The sequence below is a fragment of the Ambystoma mexicanum genome, chromosome 2p (genome assembly GCF_040938575.1).
Source record: "Ambystoma mexicanum isolate Mex_15411 chromosome 2p, UKY_AmexF1_1, whole genome shotgun sequence".
NCBI lineage: Eukaryota > Metazoa > Chordata > Amphibia > Caudata > Ambystomatidae > Ambystoma > Ambystoma mexicanum.
In genome coordinates, this window is record NC_090923.1 from 229,670,345 (window position 1) to 229,689,252 (window position 18,908).

General features: G+C 47.5%; 1 protein-coding gene across 7 annotated transcripts in view; it reads right to left on the reverse strand.

Annotated features, from left to right (window-relative positions):
- The window catches only part of ITPR1 (inositol 1,4,5-trisphosphate receptor type 1), a 3,145,915-nt gene that overhangs the window by 3,103,649 nt on the left and 23,358 nt on the right, over positions 1 to 18,908 (reverse strand). The window lies entirely within an intron of this gene.

Genomic DNA, 18,908 nt, shown 5'->3' on the forward strand with positions numbered 1-18,908 from the left:
GTTAGCCAGTCAGGGCAAAGGACTCTGGAGATGCTGCTTTTAGTAATTAAAGCCCATATTTCATCTTTATCAATGGTCGAAGGCCAGTGGGATGGTCCTGTGTTTGGTGGCTCATTCATCAATGGATGACTGCTAGTAAAAATGGCTGAAAAGTGCTGAACCCATCTCCCACAGCGGGATTGTCCATAGACATCAGAATAAATGCAGTTTTTAATCAATTTCCACTTATCTAACAAATTTCACAAAGAGAGTCCCCATTGTTGCTTCATCATTATTCTGAATCTGTTGCCTTTTGTGCCCCCTCAACCAATTCTTGTAATATAACTTCAGTTTCTTTATTCTTTCACTCTCTCTTTCAGACCCGTCAACCCCTAATGTCAGAATGGAGTTGTCTTTTTTTCTTCCTTCTTTCTAGATCGGATATATGCCGGGGTGTTGGCTGAGTGTTCCTGCTGTCTGCGGAGTCCTGCTGTCCTACAGTCAGTCTAACATTGCTGCCTGAAGGAGGAGTTTGCCGGTGACCAAAAAGACTCTTGAGAGCCCCCCCTACGCCGAGTGTTCGCCGATGGAACCTACCACAGAGCTTACTCGTTTGCAGCGAACTCGTTTACAAGAACGGCGTCAGAAAACTGGGCTGCCTCAAGGCTGTGGACGACTCTTCACATGACAGAGGTGGAGAACTCGAAGCTGAAAGGTGACAACCGGCATCAAGTTGTACCCCCGAGGGGAGCGTGTGAACCAAGTGAACTTGGCCCCAGGTCTGGCTCCTTTATGTGATTTGACCACCAGCTCTTGATCTCCAGGTGGGATGCGGGCTTAATACCTGGTCGAGGTAGCGAGTGGGTGCGGCATGTCATCAGCCGTCGGGGATGTAATAACAGTCTGTCAGCTCCAGCTCGCCGGACATTTGCAAGGGTATCCATAATGAACATGATTTGTCAAAAATTGCAAAGAAGAGATCTAAATCTGTTGCTGACTTAGGGTCCCTGAAATGGCATTTTAAATGCCTGGGCAGCCTCGCTATAAAAACAATTTCTCCCGCTGTGTCGGGTGAGAAGGACTCTTCTGGCACACTTGAGGGGTTGGGGGGACGTTCCCGATGAAGCGCTCCTTTACTCTATGGAGCTTGATGACCAGGCACTCCCACTGGACCCGGCACTACCATCTTAACAAGAGGTCCAGAGGGTGGATGGCCCTAGCACCCTGCTAGTGAGGGGAGCGGCTCCTGCCCTTTCAGCAGTGGTGACGATGGCAGCGCCAGACCAATATCTGAACTCTTTGCAAACCCCTATACTAGTAGAAGTGTGGATCCTAAAAAAAGCCCAGTACCCGATGGCGCAGAACAGTTTTATTCGCAAGATACTGTGCTGGAAATGCCTACGGTGTTACAGCATCCCCAATAAAGGGGTCTAGTCCCTTAAGAGACACTGTAAGACCGACCCCCCCCAAAGGAGTAGTGGTGGGAGAGGGGCCCACGGGAGACGTCCGATGAGTGACCCAGAGCAAGGCAGCTCCAGGGACTTTGCAATTCTGGCTAAACGACATAGAAATGCGTCCTACTTGGAAAAACCCCGATCACCCCGGCATCAATCAAAAGATTCAGTTCTTTGCTGGTACTTCAAAGGGAACCTTAAAACGAGATCTAAGGGGGGGTATGTCCTGCCAGGGGCAAAACCCCCATGACTTTGTGGAACAAGTCTACTGAAGACTCAGAGTCTGACTCGTCATCTGACGCCTAATGAACTCAAGAACATAGGTTTCCCCTTTCAACAAAAAGCGGCGAGGATCAACTTATCAATGAGACCTAAAACATTCTAAAATACCCGAGGGTCACAGGGAGTCTGACTGGCTGATGCATCTGCAATCAACCATACTTTCATCTATTGCTATCACGATGAACTAAATGTTTCCTCCCACGTGGCATATTAGGGATCATGACGATCATTTTGACTATAATGGCTGGAAAATGAAAGAAAACAACAACCTGGGCCCAAAAAGTGGAGGTCGAAAGGGGACGCCATAGACTAACAATGAACCCCGAGGCTATCCCACAAATGACAAAACAACTAAAGTTGTGGCAAATGAGACATGTTCTAGAGGTCAAGTATGATTCCATTTTAATGTCGTTTAGAGAAAAATGTACTAACAGCGCTAAACCACTCTTTAAAGCTTTACACTCCTATGATGAGGAGTTGGTTGAGCAGTAGAGACAATTACAGAGGGAAATAAGGATGCTCAAGGACCACCGTGTTTTGACTAGAATCAAACTGATCAAAAAGAGGAAGCAAATATGAAAAAAGGCTAATCCCTCATAAAATCAAAATGCATCCAAATAACGCAGAAAAGATGCTTAGGGCCCTGAACAAGAACACCACAAGGACCCTATGGCAAATCATCAATGAAGAAGCTCCAAATTATGCTCTGCAGGCAAACCCGATACAAGAAAATATCTGGGTATCTTACTTTGGGAAACTGTAGGCTGCGTACAAACCCCATGAAAACAATGTACCAGATACAGTAAGGCACGAATGGAATATCACCTATGACAGGGAAGAAATCTTAGCCCAAATCAAGAAGATGAGCAGATCGAGTGCTCCCGGTCCTGATGGTTTGACCAACATGATGCTGGGATCTGCCCCGGAATCCTGGGATGATTTTTGTGCGATATTGTTTAGAAGAATCCAGTCAAGAGGCTAAGTCCCACTCTCCTGGAAAAAATAGTGCTGACTATCTTTAAGAGGGGAGCTAGGAAAGACACCAAAACAAAAACTAATCGACCAATTGCGCTATTAGACGTTTTGGGGAAACTTTTTGCCTCCCTCTTACTAAATCGTCTAAATGTAAATGAGTGGTCTATACAAGCTGGGTGTTACGATTACCGACAAACGAGCTTCGTCAAGGAAGTCGGATGCAGCCTGAACCTTCTACTAATTAACTTGTTGAAGTGGAGAACAAACAAGGAGTCTAGCAAAGTATATCTAGCCTGTGTGGATTTGAAATATTCTTTTGACAGTATAAACTATTTGGTCAAATATCGAAACCAGAGGATGTCCAAATGATTTGCTCGCTGCGATAAAAGATTTATATAGTGGCACTTCCATGCAGCTGAGACTCGATCAAGAGGGGTCCTTAACAGAAGATCCCCACCATCAAAGGTTTGAAGTAGGACTGCCTGATGGCGCCAGCCCTATTCAAATTCTTTATAAAAGACCTGAAAGAAACCTTATGTCGGGGTCGGTCTTTTTCACCAAGGATAAATGACATTGAGGTGGAGTGGTTACTTTGTGCAGACGATTTAGTCTTGCTTGACCTTTCGCCAATTGGACTCCAGCGAAGGCTTGACCTTCTCCAGAAATATTTTTGTCTAAATTACCTAAAGATCACTGCAAAAACAACAGTGATCATAATTTGTGAAACCGGAAAGGGAGGAAAAGAACATCACAGAGCTGGGTGCTGAGCAAAAATCGGCTAAAACCCACCGATCTCGGAGTGAAAATAAGTGCCCGTGTCTGCGATGCCACTTCGGAAAACTGTCTGAGGGACAAAGTAAACAAAAAAAAAAATCGAACAGTCCAGGCTATGGTGATTGGGCGCAAGTATTGTAAGTTCTCGCTTGTCCCAATCATAAGATTCTATAACCAAAAGGTAGCCTCTAAACACACTCACGCAGCCAAGGCCTGTCTACGACTCCCTTGGGAAACTTTGGAAGTCCTGGAAGGTGTTATTTGGAAAATGATCTTGAGACTTCCAGCGTGTGGACCCATGGCTATAATCAGGCACGAAATAGGTCTCCTATCACTATGCAAGAGTGGTTTGGAATTTGCTTTCAATGTTCAGGAAGCTGAACCTACCACCTTGACCACCACAATACGGAGTACTGGTGGAGAAACAACCTGGAAGACAAGACCCAATTTTGAACAGCTGGGAGAACCAATGCCGAACGATCTTCGCAAACTTGGGAGTGTCTATTGAAATGTTATGTAAAAACACATTGTTAGTAAGGAAGATTCTAAAGGGAGATGATTGGCAAGAACCTGAGTTAAAAAGATCTAAGTCAAAAGTGCACACGCACTCTGGATCCCTAGCAGCTGCTTTGGATGAGACCCTGCCGTACTTGAAGATTTTCCCTAATGTGAAGCAAAGGGATCTACTTCTTAGGTTCCGATTGAACATTTTAGAAACTGAGGAAACTCTTCATAGATACAGCAAAATGGTGCAAGATGTTCGCTGCCAGCTGTGCAAGATAGGTCAGGAATCCTTAAAACATTTCTGTTGTCCAAAATTGAGATCCTTGAGAACGCTTACTTTCTACAACAAATGGAAGGACAATATGGTGAGGACACAGAGACTTGATGGGAGGGATACCAAACTAATTTTTGCTCTTGTAAAATTTCTACAATTACCTTGAAAAGGCTGAGCGAATCTGAGGTTTGATAGTCCAACCTGTTTATGTCGTGGTTGGTTGGACATCATTGCTGTTTTCCTTTTAAACCCGATTTTCATAATTCTGTATGTTGTGCATGAGTATGCAAAATCTCATTTTAACATGCATGGGCTTTTGACAGACAGCAGACAACTGGTGAGCCACCTTGTGTGCTCTGCCAGAGCTAGCCCTCAGTGACGCAACACTGCATGAGCGCTGCGATCCATTTTTAGCGCACGCCACATTCCTTTTGGCAGAGTGCCAGCTTTCAGATTTTTAAAACTAAATAGGATTTTACAAATGTACTCCGCTAATAGTTATTTGCACCTTATATTTAAATAACTGCCTTCTTTTAGTGCCTACCCATGTCTGTGTATATGGTTATATGTGCATGAAAAAGCTTCCTCAGTGTCCCTCCTCCCCCGGTCTCTTGTAGTGCCTAGAAGCAGTCAACAGAAGTCTTTCCTAATTCTAAAGCACTTGTTAATGAAGGAAGGCGCTAGCTTCTTCACAACACCCTCCACTTACAAAATTCACCAGCTCCCACTGGCCTTCGGACTGTGTTGTGAACGGGATGGGGGGTGCCCAGGGACTGGTGGGAGCAAGATGGGCGGGAGCACTGGATAGTGGTGGGAGCAGGGTGGGGAGAGCCGAGGATCTGTGATGGGGTGGGGTGAACCCAGGAACTGGGTAGGATTCGGGACGGGAGAGTCCAGCGACTGATGGGAGCAGGTAGGGGAGCCCAGGGACTATACTGGGAGTAGGGTGCAGTGACACTCTTTGCTGTTCGGTTTGTGCTTCTCCTGTAAATACTTACCACTGATGTACCCATAATTGTGGGGTCAGAATTGGGGACGTTTATGTTTGTTTATATATTGCGCCACAGGCATCAGGGAGCAGACACAAAAAGGAAATCAGACAAGTTTAAATGCACTCCCTTAGATTGAGAGGCTTCCTCATTAATCAGACATGAGGCCATCAGGAAGCCTTCAGTCGATGTGACTTTTGTGACCACAGTTGTTAGTGAATGGATCTGTTCCTGCATGTTTACTTCCAGGGACTCATACAGTTTCATTAAAGAAAGTAGTGCAAAATAAATGCTGCCAGTGATGTAGATGGTTCATTTGAACTCCCCGCCTGAAGAGGTTCCTCCCACATTCTCGCTGGAACTTGGTAAGAGATAGAGAAGCCAAGACACTTGAGGCAGAGCTTTGATATAATACTGGCGAGTTATCCAGCATCAAGATAGGTGCTGAATATTCGACTCCAGCCCCCAAACTCGTTTGTTCCTGCTTCTGCCACAGTTGTATACTCTATATCCACAAGGGTATCTGGCCTGCTCCCAATCATATGCTGTCTCAGGGTTATTCCCAGAATCAAGCGTTGGTTCCATGTGGAGTTTACCCACTACTTCGTAAATCGGAAGAGGCGCTGTCCGACAAAAGATGTATGCACGCGCTTCTGCCAACAATTGTTCAGCCGTGACCAGAGGCATTCTCTCCCTGTCACCTGCCGTAGGCTACCGGTGATTGCCTCACTTGCAGGCTCACTTTTGCACCGGCACTTCTTGACGCCCTTTGTTTTAATAACGCCTCCTTCTTGGTTAAAGGAGAAGCAGCTCCATGCGGTACAACCAGTTCAGCAGAGGGATGTTTTGGTGCAAGCATATTTCGGCGCAGCAGCAAACGTTCGTTAATAAAATTAAAAAATGAATAATTGATGCCGTCTCGAACCCTGTCCTGCAGGGTCCGAGTCCGCAGGGGTAACCACTAGGCTATGGAAATCCTCGCATTTTAAAACGCCCCAGTTACTTATATTAACATAGGTCATTAATAAGGTACGCTCAACATATGTGACTGGTGCTTATAAAATCGATAAGATCTCAATGGGCTTGCGGTTAACTGTTTAGTGACGCAGCAATGGAGGCCAGGGTTAGCGACTGCCCTAACTGTATATTTTATTAAAATTGCAATGTAAAAAGTTCAGTGTTAATGAAGATTGCGCCAAACTGGTCACGCCGAACAAGGCGCAGCAAACCGACTCCTGCAGTGAAGCAGCCGTGCCAAATTAGCCTGCGCTTAACTGGCGGCGCTGAAATGTCCTGCTCTGGCTCCACACCCAGCCAAAAGCACAAGCCGCGAAATCAAACATCCTCCTCTCCCGGTGCCTGCCTCACTTGCAGCTGCATTTTTTCTTCTACTAAAACTACTGCAGACCATGGTCTCATCCTCCTTCACTACTGTTCCCTCTAGGTAGGGCTGCTAAAATACGCCCTTCTCCCTACATGTTATATTATATTATATTCTGCCATCTGGATTTACTACTCATGTTAATACTCATCTTGCTCGTCTTGACTGGTTACCAATTCAACAATTTGAATACAAGTTTTGGTCTGGTCTTAAATCTCTTTATTTAATTTCTTTTTAGTCATCCTTGTAGAAATCTTCCCTCTGCACCTCAATTTATATTGGTTGGTCCTCATCCTCCATGTGCACCCTCATGAATTCGATATTTTCAGCGCTGAAGCTCTGGAATGCTTTATCCTTAGATATTTGGTCCTGTCTTTCGCCTACTCAATTTAAGAAATGCTTAAAATGTCAATATTTCTTTCCTGTAACAATCGTGATTGTTATCTTGCTGGCTGCTAGCTTTTTTATTTAATTTTACTTGTACTGAAAGTCTATCTATGTAAAGCTCTTTGGATAAAAGCACTCCAAACGCCGACAAATGAATGAAGTAGTGCTTCAAGTAGAGTGTAAAAATGTGTATGGGAGGCAAGTGCTAAAGGTGGCCTTGACAGTAGTTTGGAAAATAAGAACACTCCAATTTTCTAGGAGGTGGTGCCACTTATAGCAGCTGGTGAAAAGGCGCAGTGAAAATAGTCATTTGTCTAGTATCACATAATAAACTGGCAATGTTAGTATTACTTTGCAAGTCAGCAGTAAACACTGGAAATTACACATTAGCCCAGTTCTCTCATTTTTACTTTCACATCACACCTATCACGTAGGTGGTCGGTGCACAGTAGGGGGTGATTTTCGCAGCATCAGATTATTTTAGTGATGAGGAATTAAGGATTGAAAACCACGTCTTCTCATGGTTCCAAATGATGCATCTGAATTGTCACAAAAATACCCTAAATGGCTGGCGCAGCAGCGTGTGTTATGCTGCAGCCTGCTACCTTCCCTGAATGGGCACTTCGTGGCCCTTTTCAACAGCCAGGAGTCCGCGGCAGGTGTTAGCCAGCCCTCACCATCAAGGATCCCACAGTAAGGCCCTGTCTGTTCCCATCAGTGCCTGGCTGTGCCACGGGCCCTACTCTCTAACCTACAGCCATGATGCTCCTTCACGCTCGTTCCTCCACCCATCCACCTGTGTACTGTGTCATCCCCCTGTTGCCATCACATTCGTACTCTGTTGATGGTGGCTGCTGCTTTGTCTATACTGGACTCACTTCCTCTACCCCTCCAGTCATTCACACCGCAGATGTCCTCTGTATTACGGTGAAACTCCACTCTGCTTTCACTCACTGAGCTACATTTCCACTTACCTCATCTATGTACTGTTATGCTGCATTTCCTTTGTTATCCTGCATAGTTGTCTGTTGGTGTAAAAGTCGAATTTAGGTGTGCCATCGTCCTACATTGCTTGTTTTGTACTTTCAACACCCACTTGGCCATCTGTGTTCAGGTTCAGAACTGCATTGCAGAACACACACACACACACACTGCCCCCACTCTGGCTTCTCTCTACCCTCACTTTCTCCTCACGCTCCGAGATGGCACGCTCCATCTCCCAAATCTACTCCAACTGCTACACCATCACCTATCCTCCCCCTCTCACGAAATCTGGACGGAATATTAAAAAAAAAAAGACATTGCTGCAAACCCTGGCCTCCCAATTGCTGACACCTATGTCCGTGCATCCTCAAGAGAAATCTTCACCAACATCCTCTTCACTGTCCCATCCCCTCACCTTTGGACCCCTCACCTCAATGCCACTCTCCCAACTTACTCTTCCACTACTATTAATGGCGGGACCAAGTGGGAAGTCCTCCTTGCGGTCTTCTTATCTCGCTGCTACGTCAATGTCTACCTCACGGGCACTGTCCTTGTGCAAGGCCCTCAGGCAAACCACTGCCCTCATCAATTTCCTTCCTTCCCCTGCCTCTCCTCAACTCCCGCTCAGCCATGAAACACTCTGCTGACATCTGCCTCCACATTTGAAGACACCGACATGGACATATTTGCACTCATTGAAACTTGGTTCAATGCTAGCTCAGTTACTACCTTTGACTCACTCCTACCTGAGAGCTTCAAGGTCACCGCAAAGCATCGACCCAACCCTGCTGATGGCGTGGTTGCCTTAATCTTTACAGAGTGGATTCCTCCCTCCATCCTACCCACTCAGCGCTATTCATCCTCAGAGCCTAGTATGCAAACTGGTCATCTCTGCTCCTCCACATTGACCATTGCCATAATCTACCGGCCCCCAGGCACTTCTCCGTTCCACTCTGAATGGGCAGACTTCTGTTCCTCCCTTCTCTCTACCACCTCCAACCTTCTACTATTAGGTGATGTCAATATCCACCTGGACTCCCCTTGCACAGCAACCCCCCCTCTTCACTGACCTCTGCTACTCCCTATTCCTCTCCCTTTGGCCCTACCCATTCTGCTGGACACAAGCTAGACAAGATCATCCACTCCAATCTCACACACTCTACTCTCCTGGTCACCCCTCTGTCCTGGTCTGACCACTCTCTCGTCACCGCTCATCTGGGCCCCTACGGCCGTGCGATATATCAAAGCTCTGCCAACCTCGTTCACAAACATCCGTCCGATGAAACGAGTGTCTGCTGCTGCCTTCTTCCACCTTCATTCCCCCTTGCCCACCAAATTCAAGACTCCACCACTGATTCTGCCCTCAGCAACCTCTACCTGTCCATTACCAACAGCCTTGACATCCTTGCCCCGGTCATGAGGATCTGCCTGAAACCGGCCTCCAAGTGTATGAAAACGGCCTCCCAAGTGTAACACCTGGTACGACTCAATTTGCAGACCACAAACCTAAGCCCACAGCTGCTGAACGGAAGTGGCACACATCAGGCTCACCCTCTGACAAACTGGCCTGCCGCCTGATCCACAGACGCTCTACCCGGGCCAGAAAAAAAGCACACACATTCAGGCACGAGTGTCCAATGTGTCAAACAACATGGCTGAACTCTTCAAAATCTGCAGGGAACTTGCCAACCGGTCTACAGTATCTTCTGCCCCTACTCCTTCCCAGGACCTTTGCAATGCACTCACCTCTGACTTCACTTCCAAAACCCAGGACATACTCAACAGCCTTGTCACGCACTCCTCCAACCAAGCCCCCCCCCCACGACTGACCCCCTCCTCCAGTCTCCCCTGAAGAAGTCACCAAAGTTGTCAACTCCATGAAGGTCTCTTCCAAACAGGTTGCCCCATGTTCGTCCAGAACCATCAAGGACAACATCTCCTCTCTTGCCCCAATTCTTGCTGATCTCTGCAACCACTCCTTCGCTACCGGTTCTTTTCCATCCTCCCTCAAGCACTCCCTTGGGTGCCCACTCCTTAAAAAAAACAGACCCTTCCTGCCCAGCCAACTACCGCCCCATCTCCATCACCCCCTTCTTGGGGATACTGTTCGAGAAGTTGTCCCTCCCACAACTCATCTGCCACACCGAACATGTTGGCAGTCCACCAATCTTGATTCCGAGCATCCAGAGGCACAGAAACTGCTCTTCTGAACACCTGTGAAGTACTGTTCACTTCCCTCGATTGCAACTCCCCTGCTGTACTCATCCTCCTTGATCTCTTTTCTGCATTTAACACAGTGAACCATTCCATCCTCAAAAAAGGCTCCATGATACCCTGGGTATCTCGAAGCGGGCACTAGACTGACATACCTCCTTCCTAATGGACCATCCTCCAAAACAATCTGGGACTTTTCTCCTCCCCCACCTGTGACGTCCCCCAGGGCTCAATTTTTCTCACTGGCTCTTTAACATATACCTTTCTCTGCTGGCACACCTCATTTCCTCCTTCTCCCCCGACTTCCAGTGCTACGCTGACGACACAACTCTTCTTCAAACTTCCCACTGACACCTTTACACCTTCCTTCATCCCCGACTGACTCTCGGCCATCCAGTCTTGGTGCACTGCTAATCACCTCTGCCTCAATACCAGCAAAACAGAGATTCTCCCTATTGGGTCCCGGCACCCTACTTCTTCCCTTTACTCTGGCTGTCCTCTATGGGCTCTACCCCTGCCCCCTCCACTGAATCCAGGATTCTCAGAGTCTTCGACTCCTCCCTTTCCTTCATCCCTCATATCCAGGACATTGTCAAGAGGACCCACTTTCAGCTCTTCCTTCGCAAAGGAACTCTACCTTTCCTGACTTTCCTCCAGAGACTCTGTTACCAGTGCTCTGGTTCTCTCTAGGCTGGACTATTGCAACCGCTGCTTCCTTAATCTTCCTTTGTCCACCCTGCGACCCCTCCATCTAACCCATAGTAGGGCAGCAAGACTTATCCTTGGCCTCAAGCCCGGGGACTGCATCTCTCCTGCCCTACAAAGTCTCCACTGGCTCCCGGTATCAGCACGGATTAAATTCCAAGCCCTTTGTATTATCCACAAGGCTTTCTGGGGCCGAGGTCCACTCTATCAACAACGCTTCCTGACCAAATACTCTCCTTCTAGACTCCTGCGTTCCTCTGGCTCGAACTACATGCGGGTGAAGCGGTTTGCTAAACAGAGCTGGTGGTCGTTCACTTTCCTCGGCCGGCTCCCTTCTTTGGAATAGCCTCCCCCTTCTGCTTCTTGAGCAGGACCTCAATTTCCGGAGAAAACCTCAAGACCTTTCTCTTTTCCTCCTCCTCCTCCTCCCATGTGTCCCTGGGGCCTTGAACCCCCACATCTCTCATCCTAGCCACGGTCTTACTGCACTTGCTTAGGCTCACCCTCCCCACGGGAGGTTGCACTTACGTTACTCTCCTTAGCACTTCACCCATAGCACATTGCCATTGTGCACCACAGCACCTATCCATTACCCCCCCTACCCCTATGCACTTGCACTTTCTGAACACTCAAGGCATAGGTTCGTCTCCCCTCCCTTATTCTCATGATTTGTTTGTATTTTTAATTAAATTATTCTTGTTGTAATTTCTTTCCTACCTTCCCCTGTCCCCACTCTGTTGCCCTGTGGGCGCTTTGAAACCATTTTGCTAATTGTACAAACGCCTAACAAATGACCAATAAAATAAATACAGCCAGAGTAAGCAAACAATACCAGCTTTTCTAGCGCATTGGTTAAAAGGGATGGAGATGTATTTCAATGTTGAACATGAAGACCGGAAGCAGCAAACCAGTTTTAGTACTGATTGTGATTTCAATATTTGGTGAAAGTTTGCTCTTGTGCTACCCAGCCCATCGTTTCAAGGTGGGGTGACATTTGGCAAGTAGCCTACAATTTAATCTAGAAAAAAATACACTTGTGAATGCAAAATTCGGTTACATTTATTTTACAACAGGAGTTGGGTAAGCCTACGGTTTGAAAGACTACACCGCCAACCCCCATTGGAAAGATAGAAATTGTATTGCTTTTTTGGTTTTATGCAGCAGGTCAACGTGGTTGCAAATGCAAAATTTCATTGCAAAAGCATGCCAAGCAGTCCCGCCATTGGCATGTGCCAGAGTGAAAGTACACGGCAATAGTTGTCCCATCCCTGTGCATAATCAATGCTTTGGTTATTGATCGCAGGCCAACCTGGGCTGTAGAGAGCCATCCATTCAGGCCGCGAGACCAGCAGCGCAAGGATAGCAGCCGACAGACCCACGAAAGTAATCTATTTCCAACCAGGGGCATTTAAAATGGGGCATTAAATCATTCGTACATTGCGCATCACAGAAAAGTAACAGTTTACCTTTAAACTACATAACGTGAAATCGTGTAGGTCCAATTTCTTTGTAACACAAGTGGTTTTGCAAACTTGGACAAAATGTTTTGCGACAGAAAAATCGAAATTAGGATTTACTTCAGGACAACGCAATGCCAATGCTTAGATTTATCATTCCTTTGTATTATGTATTTGGGTTTCATATTTCTTTTAAACATACCTATTTGTGTACACAAACTCATGAGTACCTCCCAAAAAGGTCAGGGTAGTCTCCTTAACTTTAGTGCATGTAATCAGTGATGGATGGCCCAAAGGCAACCCCCCTTTAAAAAGCAAGCATCTGCAATGCCAGTAGTTTGGGCTTTGGTGTAGGCATGAGAAAGGTACATACACAAGCCAGAACTGTTGGCTTTTCAAATGCTGTTTAAGAGGAATTGAAGGGCACGCATATTTCTTACAGCGGCTGAAAGGAGACATAATTTAGACATTTTATTACACCAGTAGTGTGTTTATAGCACCAATTAAGTCATTAACTCTCAGACGACTGCTTTAAAAAAAAAAAACACTGGTAGGTACTTCAAGTTCAACATTTGATGGTAAGGCTTTATTAATGCGAGTTGAAAGTGCTCCCATGAGGTGTTCTGGGGAGGGGCAGGAACTGGGTGGGAATGGCCATAGGGATTAGCATGCATGGCCATTGGCAGACACTGGATGGGCCAATAACCAAACATATTTAAGACGTGTCCCTCCTCATATGCCATTTCTCCCCATGGGTACTCTAAGGTAATAGTTCGGCCAAAACTAAAAAAAAAAGTGATGTAACCAGGGGTAATGAAAAGGTCAAAGAGCTGGCAACAGGCCCTTTCACACTATAGGAACATTTTTATACACGAAAGACGTTTGAACAGCACCTGTATGCTCGCCCCATAGTCAACTAACGCCACTATCGCTGCGCTCAACATAGAACAAGTCCTAGTGACAACCATCTGCGGCTGACGTTATTCGGCCGTAAATAGCCGCCCATACAAAAAAGAAAATACAGAACTCTTCGCATCTCGGATGGCAGCAGTGCGGTTTATTGGGACAGTTGCTGTTTCCTGTGCGATACAGAGTACGCTGAATCCTAAGACTTCACAATAAAGCCAAACAAGTATTCCCATCAATGGCCAATAACTGTACCCACAGATGCCTTTAATATAAAATACACAAAAAAAAATGATCTCCTCTACACTAGCATTGTACTACCACCGACCCAGAAGATAACACTAGCGTTGAACGACTCGTACAATCTTTCCAACACTAGGCCACAGGTCACCTTTACCATCCGACCACCAAAGCCCAATGCATTGGGGTGTCAGTGCCTCCAATATCAGACCCAAACAAACCACAAATATACTAAGCAGTCTACCACCAAGGTGATAAACCAATGTATGAAATACCCCATCCCTTAAGCACCAGGCTTCCTCCGACCTGCAAGCACCTGCACTGCCTCCGCGCACTTAGGGACTGTATCTACAACCCTAGAGTCCCCCACCCCCTCTCCCTTGCACTTCCGATAGCTGGCTCCCCCGGCTGCACTTACTCAGAGCAACTGCTGCCCTGACCGCACTTCCCTTTCCCCCTCCCCCTGGCACTTCCCTCCCTAATCTTTTTACCACCAAATTCTAGAAGCACCCGTCAGTATGGCACTATCTTCTACTTCTATACAGAGCACAGAGAAACCCAATAGTTTAGGTCACTACACCAAAAATGTGGAAACTGCAGTGCACCAGAGAACAATTATAACCCGATCTCATCAACAAGGCCACTAAAACTGCACCCTACCACAAGAGGACACAAACTATACGTCCAAAGAAATGACAACTACATAGAATAGTTCATCAGAGCACGAGTAGTGCTATGACATACTTGTAGCCAATCAAGAATGTTTATTTTCAGTCAAGGTTGCCTGTAAACCGTGCAAAAGAAAGTTGAACGTAAGGATCCATTCAGGTAACAGTGACAACATCAATCTCTCTCTTGCTTCCCATTTGGATTCAGCTTAACGACAATCCTCAATTACAAATCGGAGTGTAGAGAAGTGTTGCAGCGTGGAGGTTCTGCAGTCTGTCATCCCTCTACTCTTTCCGGGAGCTAGAACGTTATCTAAGCACCATCCGCGAAGGCGCAGTGTTGAGGAGTGTGTTGCAATGTTCCAGTGTGCCATGGCCAGGAGGCTTTGAACGGCGCCACTAGACACGTGGAACTCGTGGGAGAATGGAAGATTGGAGCCCCAGACCTGCTGGTAATAGTAAGTGCATGTCCTCTGTGCACATTACCATTAGTAACTGACTCGCTCACCACATAGATAAGACAAACCTTCCCGTTGCCCACCTTTCCTGGTTCCTTCTGCCATTCCCATTGTTGGGTGGCTCAGGATATCTATACTATCCCTGGCCAAAGAACTTTCCCCCATTCTGAACTGCCAAGATGCTTGCTCCTCCTTCGGCCTACCCTTTCTTATGCCCACATTGATCTTCACTCCTCCCTCTGCTTGCTCAAACTGCTCTCCCTTTATGCTTTCTAATGCCCACGTCCTAGCAACTGCCTCTGACTTACACCTCTTCTCTTTCACCCATGTTGCTTTAGCATTGCCACTGAAAGTCAAATTTGGATGTGTTTTTGAAATAGAAATTTGGGTGTGTTATTGTAATAGAAATTTGGGTTTGTTCACGTTACTTTTGTTGCCTCAATTGTAACCTGTTAGCCCAGTGACCTTTCCTTACCATACCACTTTCCGTGCATATTCCTCATAACGCTATCCTCTCTTCACTCGTTCATAGCGTTATCTGTGTTTCCTATCTACTCCAACTGCTTCTCTATTAACTATCCTTCCCTTCTCACCAAGTCTGGTAAAAAGAAATTCAAAAAAGAGATTGGCTTCCAACCCAGGTCTCCCCATCGCTGATACCTATTCCAGTGCCTCTGCCAGATAAACCCTCACTGACATTCTCTTTTTCGTTCTATCGCTTGATCTATGGACCCCTCATATGATCTCTGTGTTTTGTCCTGTCTCCTCCTCTCCCAATAATTGTGGCACCCGCTGGGAAGTCCTCATGGCCTTCTTTGACTCCTCCAGTCATCAATGTCTACCGAATGGCACTGTCATGGTGCAAGGTCCTCAGGCTAATCTCCTCCTCTTTGATAGACGGTTCTCTGGCCTCATCAACTTCCTCTCATCTCCAGCTGTCCCCTACTCTCCTCCCTTGGCTACCTTGCCCTCCTTTCCTTCTGCCTCTTCTCAAGCTCCCACCACATCTCTGCAGGGTGTACCCCTAATTCGTACCCCTCCAAGTAAGGTTCTTAAGGCTGGCGAAATTCTACATCTTGCTACTCTCAACTCTCGCTCTGCTGTCAAACACTCCTCTGACATCTGCCATTGCCTACAAGAACTTGATCTTACCTAGACTTGGTTCACGACCAGCTATGTCAAGTTTTGACACTCCTCTCCGGCCCCAGATCCAACCGGCCTGGAGGGGGGAGTAGCCCTGATCTTCCCCGAGTGGATTCCGGGCTCAATCATCCCCATTCAGACATACTCATCTTTCGAATGCCTTGTCCTCTCCTCCCCCCTCCTAGCCTCAACCACTCAACTCATCCTTGGGGATCTCAACATCCACCTGGATTCTCCCTGCTCCTCATATACACTTTTGCGGCCTCTCCAACTCGCTCTCCCACTCTGCTGGTCACACACTCTATGTCTTGATCTCCTCTGGCCTCCCCCCTATCTACGCCCCTCACCACTCTATCCTGGAATGATCATTGCCTCCTCCCATCTGTCCATCTGCTCCCCCTAAGCCAAGCCTTCCCCAAGATTGCCACCCACCTTCTCGGACATCGAGCCCATGAAGCGTGTGTCAATCGAGGCCTTCGCTGCCACCTTCTCCCCTCCTCCTCCACCCCAGACTGACTCACACCCTGGCACAGCCCTGTCCCTGCTCTACTCCTCTACTCTTGATGTTCTTGCCCCTGTCATTTGAAGTCCAAAGCCAAGTGTAATTCCTGGTATGACTCAGACCTATCTACACTTAAACGCAAATGTAGGGCGGCTGAGAGCAAATGGAGGGCTTCCTGCTCATCCACTGACAAACTGGCCTGCTGCCTGCTCTAAAGGCAATACTGTCTCTCTGTGCGCTCCGAGAGCTCACATTCAAGCCCGTTTCTCTGCGGCATCTAGCAACTCGGCCGAACTCTTTAAAATCTGAAAGGAACTAGCCAACCCTGCTGCAGTCTCCAACCCCGGCCTCCTCGCCTCCCAGGCTCTTTGCAATGCCCTTGCTTCTCACTTTCATTCCAAAACCCAGGACATCTTGTCCACCATCTCTTCCGCCCCTCCTCCTCTTCCCTCTCCCTCCAGGCTTGCTGACCCTCCTTCAGCCATTCCCCCCCCCTTTCTCCTCCTTTCCTCTTTTCTCCCTGGATGAGGTTGCTAGACAAGTCCGATCTATGAAAGCCTCATCAAAACAGGTCCACCCCAGCTACTCTAAAACCATTAAGGACCACACGGCCTTTGCGGATTTCTGCAACCACTCTTGCCTCTGGATCCTTCCCTCCCCCCCCTGAAGCACTCCCTTGTGCATCCTCGCCTCAAGAAACCCACAGCTGATCCCTCTTGTACGGCCAACTACCGCCCAATTTCCATTGCTCCATTTTTGGGGAAGCTCCTGGAAAAGCTGGCCATCTCCCAGCTTACCCTTCTCTCTGACTGTCTGCTCTCTCCATGACCACCAATCTGGATTCAGAGCTGCCAGAAGCACGGGAAACTGCTCTCCTGAACATCGGTGAAGACCTGCTCTCTAACCTTGATTCTAACATTCCCTTCTTCGTCGTCCTCCTTGATCTCTCCTCTGCTTTCGACACGGTCAACCATACCATCCTGCTCAATCGTCTACGTGACAACCTGGGTATCACCAATCAGGCTCTGGCCTGGCTGACCTCTTCTTTGTGATCGACCCTCCCAGGTAACACTTGGGTCCTTTCTATCCACTAGCTCCCGCTCTACCTGTGGTGTTCCCCAGGGGTCTAACCTCTCGCCCTGGCTTTTCAACCAATACCTGGCAACTCTCGCCTACTGCATTTCCATTTTTTGCTCAAACTTCCAGTGCTATGCTGATGACACCTCATTTTCAGGCTTCCCTCAGCCACCTCCTCGCCTTCCCTCATCTCTGATTGCCTAACCACCATTCAAAATTGGTGTGCTGCCAATGATTGTTGTCTAAATGCCAACAAACATCGGAGATCCTCATCATTGGGACACCTTCACCATCCTTTCCCCTCACTCTTTGGCTGGCCTCTGTTGGCCCTCCTCCTACCCCTACCTGCGAGGCACAGAATCTCAGGTTCATCTTTGACTGCACACTTTCACTCTCTGCACACATCTCCGCCGTCTCTAAAAAGTCAAATTTCTTACTGCACCTCCTTAGGAGGTACTCTGCCTTTCCTCTCCTTCCCCCAGAAGCTCACTGTCTCCCAAGCTCTGGTTCTCTCCAGGTTGGACTATTGTAACAGCCTCTTTCTAAATCTACCTGCCTCCACTCTTCGTCTTTTACAACTAATACAACTAATCCAGAACAGGACTACAAGACTTGTCCTCAGCCTCAAACACTGGCATCATATCCCTCCAGCTCTGAAATCCCTTCATTGGCTCCCAGTGGATGCAAGAATTAAATGTAAAACCCTCTGCATTGTCCACAAGGCTTTCTGGGCCTGGGTCCAAAATACCTTCAACTATCCCTCTGTAAATACCTCCCCTCTCGAGCCCTTCGCTCCTCTACTTCTAACTCCCTCAGGGTCGGTTGTTTTTCAAAGAAACATGCTGGGGGCATTTCTCTGTCTTCGACTGGGGCCTCCCTTTGGAACAGCCTCCATGCCACTCAAACTTGAGAACCATCTCTGGTTCCGGAAGCACCACAAGACCCTCCTCTCGGCACCGTAAACCTCGCGACCCTCTGTCCTCAGGGCCCAGGTACCTGCTCACCCTGCCTCCCTCCTGCACTGCCTACGGGCCAGCCCCGGCACTGGGATTTGTATCTGTACCCATACAGTCCCCCACCCTTTCTCTGCACTTATCAGGTATACCCTATCTGAATAATCTTGCACTTGCCACTTGTCGGACTGCACTACCATTTTCACTGCATTTATTCCACTTATTATTTATTCTGCTCTCTCCTCTTTCCGCACTTCCACTTCTCCCCCTCCATGCACAGTACCTTTTTTGTGTTCCTTTTCCATGCACTTGCGCGTTCTTAATTTCACTGGGCCTATTAAGATCGTATTTTTGTTCTCCTCTGTTCCCCTCCCTTGCTTGGTCGCGCTCTGAAACATTCAAGTGTTGAGTGCCAAATACACTACAAAAAAAGACGGCAGGAGCACTGCATGAACACAATGAATACAACCCACTGTCTGACCAACCAAACCGGCACCCCATGCCCTCCAATAATTACCACCTTCGCAGTGATGCGTTGGTGGACGACTTGCAAGCTCCAGAAATTGAGTGTGTAATCGTGGATGGGGAAGTGAAGGATTGGC